The 8,762-nt window shown below is 35.9% G+C and overlaps 1 pseudogene; it reads left to right on the forward strand.

The window, feature by feature from the left end:
* Positions 1 to 378: 378 nt before the first annotated feature.
* Positions 379 to 1,017, forward strand: LOC105876465 (actin-related protein 10 pseudogene; annotated as a pseudogene).
* Positions 1,018 to 8,762: the final 7,745 nt, after the last annotated feature.

Here is an 8,762-nt window from a genome sequence, read left to right on the forward strand (position 1 = left end):
GAGAGATGCTTAACTTGTGTTCTTTTGAAATATTTTGAGGTTCCATCTGTCTTGCTTGCTCCAAGTCATCTAATGCAGCGGTCCCCAACCTTTTTGGCACCAGGGACCGATTTCATGAATGACAGTTTTCCCACGAATGGTGTGGGGAGTGGGGTTAGGCAGAGCTCAGGCGGTGATGCCAATGATGGGGAGTGGCTGTAAATACAGGTAAAGCTTCGCTTGTCAGCCACTCACCTCCTGCTGTGTGGCCCCTCCCAGTCCCTAAGTTTCACGGAGGACAATTTTTCCACAGATGGGGACAGGGCGCTGTGTAGCTCTCCAGCCCAGTCCCTAACAGGCCACTGTCTGGTACTGCCTGGAGTCTGGGGGAGGGTTGGGATGGGGACCACAGTCTTAGAGGACATTAAATCGTGTTCTTGCTTTGTTAGTGATCTGAAGGGACTAAAAATCCAAGCAGCAAAGTTTAATATTGATGAGAATAATGAGCGTCCCTCACCACCCCCAAATGTTGCCTATTGACCAGATGGAGAGAAGATTTTACGTGTTCTTGGATCCATCAAAGATTCGGTTGTGGAAATTCTTTTTGAACAAGATAATGAAGAGAAGCCAGTTGCCACTTTAATATGGATTCCCTTACGCAGTGCCTAGTTGATACCAGGAAGCAACTCACAGAGAATGTGGTAGTCACAGGGGACACATCTATGTTGCCAGGATTTCTCCACAGATTGCTTGCAGAAATAAGGTATTTGGTAGAAAAACCAAAATATAATAAAACCACTTTGCACCCAGATATTTTGAATTCATACTCCATTTGCAAAGACTAATTGTGTGGCCTGGTTGGGAGGAGCTATTTTTGGAGCATTGCAGGATATACTTGGGAGCCGTTCAGTTTCAAAGGAATATTATAATCGTATACCTGATTGGTGTTTTTGCAATAACCCACCTTTGGAAATGATGTTTGATGTAGGGAAATCTCAGCTGCCTCTGATGAAGAGAGCATTTTCCACTGAGAAATGAAAGTTTGATTAAAAAAATAAAGTGCTTCCTTCATATAGGGGTATGAGTCCTGAAATGCTATCATTACAGATTTACTCTTTTGTCTCCCCAAATGTCCATTACCATATGAATGTTCCTTTGGAGAATATTACTTGGAACAAACTCATACTCAAGTATTAGGGATATTCAGATATATTCTTCTTTCTTGGGGGAGAAAAGCCTGAAAAGAGAATTAGTGTTATTCTTGGGAAGATGTTGAAATAGATGTCATCTATTGCGTACTTCATAACTTTATTTGAGCTAATGCTAAATGCACTATGTATTAATATTTAAAATTCTGTATATGCTGTGTTCTCCTGGTGTCCTTTGAAGTCATTTGAGGCAGGCCCATATATTAAACATATCTTATAAAGCAATAGTATAAGTAAGTTAATAGCATTTATTAAAACCTGTTAACTGATAAGGATTCTTTTTATAAGCCCTGTTCCAAGGCATATGTAAATTTTTGGAAAATGACAATGTGAATTCTGAACAGGACACGATAGTGTTTTCTTCAATAGGCCCATGCTTAGAATTATAATTCTTTTGGTAGTTCCTTAATATGTTACGTATAATGGAATAATAACCCAAGACATCAGTTTCTTCAGATAGTACAGCTAAAGCAACTTGACTGGCGGACTGCTTTCTGTCTCCCTTTTGTCCTACCCATTCCATTTTCTCTTTGGGAGCATATGGCCACCAAACTCAAGACCACATTCCCCAGAACCTTTGGTCAAGGATGCTCACAGACTAAGTTATCACCAGTGGAATAGGAATAGAAGTGATTTGGACCATTTCTGCCTCATTTTCTTAAAAATAAAGAGTATTCTGGATTTCCTCTCTTTTTTTTCCTTCTTGGAAATAGGAACATAATGTGATCGTGACCCAGCTTCAACCAGGCAGATGAGAATAATACCTTAGGGGGGTGGTGAAGCAATGAGATGAAAGGAACCTGTAAGTCTGAAGCACCTTGTGGATCAAAGCCACTGCAGCAAACTTGAATACTCCCCTTGAGAATGCTTTATGAGAGGGAAGTAAATTATATCTCATATAGGCCAGTGTTTTTTTTCCTACTTTGATAAAGTAGCTTAGCCTTTTTATTGTAACTATTATACTTCACCTTTTATGATTAAAATAAATAATCTCTTCTATGAAGGACTTCAACAGATAGCCTAGTGTATGTGGTTGTTAATTGCCTCTGTAATTCATTTATGTTAAAAAAAAATTCAGAGAATGATGCAGTGGGTTGAATGCTGTCATAAATGTAATCATAAAATATTGTATAAGTGACCTAATGAACATATCTAATTAGGATGTAAACCAAGTAGGAAGGCATCAAATTTCTTCCTGTCAAAATAGTCTTTTTGTTGTTTACCTCTTTCTTTTTTTTAAATTTCAAAGTATTATGGGGTACATATGTTTTGGTTACATGGATTGTTTTTGTAATGCTTGAGTCAGGGTTAAAAGTGTGCCTGTCACCCAGATAATGTTCACTGTACTCCTTAGGTAGGTTTTTGCCCATCCCCTCCTCCTATCTCCCCCCTGCTTGACTTCCTTTGAGAGTTACTTCCCTCTATGCACATGTGTGCTCATCAGTTAGTGCCAATTTAATAGTAAGTGCATGTGGTTTTTCCATTCTTTAGATACTTCATTTAGGATAATGGTCTCCAGTTCCATCCAAATTGTTCACTTATTTCTTTAAAACTTAGACATCTATAGCTACTTGATAAGAGGCTCTTTCATTCACTTATTTTGTCCTTGCTTTGTTTTAGGTACTAGAGAAATCAAACAAGCACTGGTTCTGGTTGAAAGGAGCTCATGCCCTGTCTGTCTCGATAAGCATCATCTCCCAGAACTCAGAACAGTGCCTACCATGTAGGTGATTAATGAATATTTGAAGACTGAATGAATATGGTTGGTTTCAAGACTGAAAAGATATGTACAGCAAAGCTTAGTAATACAAAGCACTACTGGAGTGGCAAGTGGCCATTAAAATAAGGGCTATGGAGTGTAGAATAGTTAGAGTCAACATTAATGTAGAAGCTCTGAAGGATGTACAAAACTTAGCTGGAGAGAGTTCATTGGCTCCTGACAGATAGTATGCACAAAGGTAAAGGAAGTACAGATTAGCTCTGTCCAAGAGAGCTTTCTGTGGTGATGAAATGGTTCTTTAGCTGCACTAACATCGTACCAGCTAGGCACATGTGGCAATTCAGTATCAGCAATGGAGCAAGTGTAACTGAGGAACTGAAATTTAAATTTGATATAATTTCAATTAATTAAAATCCAAATTTAAATAGCCACATGTGGCTAATGGCTATCATATTGGAAAGCACAGGAATACATAATTCAAGTAGTAAGACTATATAAACAAAGATTTAGATATTAGAATGAGCCAGGTAAGTTTTGGGGTTAGCAAGCTCACTCAATTGCCTGAAGTGGGAGTTTATGTTTGCGGATATTGAGATATGAGATTTAGGGTAAGGCTGCAGAAAAGCCTTCAAGTCCCATTTAGAAATTACCAAATTTGCATTGGATTTTCCATGGTACTGCTTCAGTTACACAAACACACACACACTCTCTCTCTCTCTCACAATATACCTAACCTAAACATTTGTACTTCCATCATAAGCTGAAATAAAAAAAAAATCCTTAGCATAATTCCTGGTACAAAGTAAGTGCTCTGTAGGGATAGTAGATTTCATCTTATTCTTCATCCCACCATTATTTTTTGCTGTTTTTGTTTTAAGAGTTGATGCTCAAAGTAAGATATACTATCAATGTGTACAGAGATTTTTCTCATTTGGTAAATAGTTTTGTATTCTAATGATGATTTATACAATTTAATAATGCAATTAAATAATCTATACATTAGAAAAAGGGAGATATTGAGAAAAACTGAATGGTTAGTTAAGATTTTAAAAAACTGGTCTATGTTTTCTTCCTTTTTAATTCACTTTACTAGCTTTTTAAAAGAATTATGGGGGTACAAATGCTTTGGTTACATGGATCTCTTTTGTAATGCTTGAGTCAGGGTTAAATGTGTGCATCAAAACATCTAAACTCCAATTACAAGAGTTTTCCTTCAAATTATTTATTTCATCTGAGATTTTGTGCATCAAACATCTAAATTCCAATTTAAGAGATTTCCTAAAATTATTTATTTCATGGAAATCTTTGACATGCTAACCTGCAGCATTCTTTCAATCTTATTATTTTCTAGGAAATTGTGATATGTAAAAATAGAATCTAAAATGTTTTCCCTAATTCTATCTTAAGAATTTATTTATTTATTTGAAAGTTGTACATAATTTGTGTCAACGTTTCCAAGGAGATATTTCTTATCCTTAATGAGAAGTGCTGGTAGTTCATATTTAGTGAACACAATTCTGAAATACATCATAGTATGTCTAATTTTATACATGTATGTGAGAAATGACTGAGAAGGAAATATGGAGATGAAGAAAGGGAAAATAAGAAAAAAGCAGGACAGAGGATACATTACTGACTTGTTTAATGGAATATTTAGTATATTGAATATTTAAGTCAATTTTTTCTATTCTGTAGATGCACACAAGTGGTATGGAACAGTGGCAAGACTTCTCTAAACTGAGAATTATCAGAATGTGATGAATCTCTCTCTTAGCTGTCATGGTGTACTGCATGGTATAAGCAATGTGCAGTCTCTGTGAGATGGGAAAATAGAAGTGGATGGGAAAATAGAGGAAAATATTTTTTCTTCCAGATAGCAGGGTCATTTTATGAGATATAAAGACAGAAATGTTTCTGGGAGGCATTCTGTTCACTCCCAGAGAGCTTTTATCAATCTACTGTAAAAAGCCGATTTCTACTTCTGTGTGTGTAGAACTCCTATTGAGGACAAAGGTAAAGGACACATCTGAACCCAGAGGGGGATGTTTTTGCTTGAATTTTCTAAAACAAATTCCAGCAGGAAAAAAGTTAACATTAAATATTAAGCCCAAAAGATTCATTCCACACTCAGTGATAGCTCTGTAACATTTCTTTCCTCTGCAGGAAACTTGATCCATGCTGTATTTGTTTCGAATTGCTCTGTCTGTCTCACCTCCCAAGAATACCTTTATTTCCTTTTGTAGCAATTTAGGAGAAAATGTAGAAAAGAAAAGGACTAACACAAAGGCTGCTGGAGACTGAAATTTTTAATTGTCAGCTATTTGTTTTACTACTAGGTAGTTACAGTTGAGTAGTTTGGGGCAAGCTATTAAATTCTTTGACATTCATAATTAGCAGCTCTAGATTGGGCATAATGATCCCTGTCAATTGTTGGCGAAAGATTTCAATAAGGATTTTTGTGTTGCTCTGCTCTTTTTAAATCGAAAATATATATGGTTTAAGTAAAGCCTTCAGATTAGCTTCCATGCCCTTCTATTTATAATTTTGCTTTCATTTATATTAGAACTTGCTTTCATTTATAGTTATATTATTTATTGGGTACTTACTTTGTTAAAGATATTCTGTCAGTCCCATTGTAAAGAAAAGTTTTGTGATTGGAATACAATTACTTCCTTAAAAAATCGTAAGTGGGAGTTTTGGTTTATGAAGTAATTTTATTTTTCAATGAAACACATTTCTGAATACTTAATTGATTTTCTACATAGAAATCTACCTCCCACCAGGCTGAAACATTTTATTTCTTTAGAATATAAATCATTTAACCCCATGGCTTCAACAGTCTTGGTAACTGATTCCTTAGCAGACAGTGAATCTCTTATTTGTGAGGTCATTATAAAGAAGGCCATATGGAAGCTAAAACTGTAAGATAAAGTATTTACAAAACACCTCATAGTTTAAGCATGCATTGTTGATTGTTGTCTAAATTCATCATTTATTTGTGGTTGCAAAATGATTTGTTTTTTCCTTATTAAAATTGGTTATAAACAAATCTTATAGAAAACTTGGAAGTATAGTACAGAAAACTGTTTTTCCTGTACTTTTGAAACTTTGCTGATGATATGATGCCCAACCATTTCCTAATACTTTAATGTGAATTTCTTACAAACTAGGGCATTCCCTTGTGTCAACACTATGCAGCCATTAAAATCAGCAAATTAATGTTGACACATTATTAGTGTCTAATCTCAGACCCCACTCAAGTTTTGCCAAGTATCTCAATGTTGTCCTTCAGAGCAAAAGGATCCACTTCAGGATTATGCATTACCTTCAGCTGACACGCTTCTTTGGTCGCCTCTGATCTGGAACAGTTCCTCAGTCCTTCACTGACTCTCATGCCCTTGGCTCTTTTGAATATTATAGGCTACTTATTTTTTAGTATGTCCTTCAAGTTGTGTTTGTCTGTATTTTTTGATTATTAGATTTAGGTTATGCATCTTTGGCAGAAAGATCACAAAAGTGACATTGTGCTCTTCCTGTTGCATCTTGCCAGGTAGCTCATGCTTTTGATTTGTACCATTTCTGATGATGTTCACCTTGACCACTTGATTAAGGTGATGTCTGCCAGGCTTTTCCACTGTGAAGTTATTCTTTCTCCTTTTGTAATTACTTAGTATTTTGTGGACAGGAACTTTGAAACTATGTAAATATCTCACCCTTTGTGAAATTTTCAAATGATTTATTTAATTTATAGCAGTATGGACTCATAGTCTCCTACTGTATTCAATGGGTTATAATCCATTACTGTCATTTTTACTTTGATGCTCAAATTTACTTGGGTGGTCAGAGTCCCTTGAAAGTTGGCTCCTGTGTCCTTTTGACATGTCTCCATTATTTCTTGAGCACCCACCTATTTTTTGATACCATGAGATGATCCAGGCATATTTTGACCTTTCATTGCCCAGCTTTAGAAACAGCTGTTACTCCTAGGAGCCCTGGTTTCTTTTTGTGGGGATTAGTACCAAGATCTGGACACAGAGCATACCCATTGCTGTGGATGTGTCACTGTTCCCAGGCCCTCTCAGTGGACAGAGCTATGTACGCACATACATAGATACATATCTACATGCATATATATGATATTTACATCGATATTTATTTCTACGTCTCTTTCAATATATTGAAAATCACCCTAAACTTCCATTGTCATCTACCATCGTAGGACTTGTTCTAGTTTTTCCCTAACTTTATTCTCTAAGGGGTATTTCTTCTTTTGGTATTTATTTATTTTTAATTGACCAAAAAAATGTATATTTATCATGTACAGCATGTTGTTTTGAAATACAACTGTGGAAAAGCTAAATCAACCTAATTAACATATGCATTGCTTTACATACTTATTTTTTTGTGTGTGTGGTGAGAACACTTAAAATCTATTCTCTTAGCAATTTTCAAGAATATAATACATTATCTATAGTCACCACATTACACAATTACTCTCTTGAACTTATTCCTCCTATCTAACTGAAATTTCATATTCTTGGACTAATACCTGAGAGATATTTTTAAGTATATTAATCCTCTTATATGTACCCAATTCTTCATTGCCTTCATAATCTCCTTCCTATACAGATGCTCTCCTCCTCACTCTTGGACTCCAACATACCAACCAGTCTGAGCACCTGCCTGGATACCTTCTTTATCTTGCCCTGGCTCTGACACCCCTTGTGAGGCCATCCTTCCATAAAAACACCAACTTTGTTATCTAGAATAGTATTTGTACAGGAAAAGAAGAAATGTGTTTAAATTTTTTTCCCTTTATTTATCATTCTTCGGAATAAAGAGTTGGTAGTCTAGCATTATTCAGTGGTGGCCAAAGAGTTTGTTTTGTTTAGAAAATATAATTATGAACTCCTAGAATTTTTTTTTTTTACATTTGAGTTTGCTATGTCTCAATTTATTGTTGTCATTATTCCTTTTGATGTTTAAATTGTTTCATTTTTTGGATAATGTGAGTCCCTTTATGTTGGCTCTTAAGTCCTTGTGACATTGACCCTACTACATTCGTCTTTGATAGTTTTTTGTTTTCTGGTACAGCAATATGATCTAATCTATGATATGTAATTTCTGTCCCAGATATGAACTTGACCAAAAAGCCTTGTCAGAAATAGTTAGAAATCACAATCTGGATGGTAGGGGTATTTATTGCTACTGGGTAGTCATTACTTCTAGGCCTTTTCAGGGTACAGAATTAAGAAATTTATAAAGGTCATTTTTTAAGAGTGAAATATCATGAGTTTCTACTGATATCTTCAGTTCAAATTTAGAATTTACGAGTACCTGGAGTTAGCCAATCTCAAGATTATGGCCATTGGGTTGCCAAGTCTGCCCAAGTCTCCTGACAGCAGCCACATGTTTGGAGGTCTCCAGGGCCACTATGAGTTCAGATAGGCTGGCTATAAATTCAGAGTCCCCATCACCTCCCTCAGATTTGAAAATCTGATATTATATGGCTCAAAGCCTCAACCCAAAGCACATGGTCTTTTTGGTATGGCCAGTGCCAATCCTAGTCATCTCATTAGCATAATCTATCCAGAGGCCTACCATAAGTCACATGGTTAGAATAAACTCTGTGGTTTTAGGAGCCCACCATGAAGAGTGAAGGAACCCTCATCATTTGGGAAATCCCAAGGATTTGAAGATTACTTCCCAGGAGTTGGAGTAAGGGCCAGATGTCTCTTTGGGTAAACCTAATTTTTTACTACAGAGCAAACAAAAATTAACATTTTTGTTTTATAATCATGTCCCTTTTATGCTAAAATTCTTAGCTCAGATTCAGAGATCCAATTATCCCTTGC

This window comes from Microcebus murinus, chromosome 11 (assembly GCF_040939455.1).
Source record: "Microcebus murinus isolate Inina chromosome 11, M.murinus_Inina_mat1.0, whole genome shotgun sequence".
In the NCBI taxonomy this organism is placed as follows: domain Eukaryota; kingdom Metazoa; phylum Chordata; class Mammalia; order Primates; family Cheirogaleidae; genus Microcebus; species Microcebus murinus.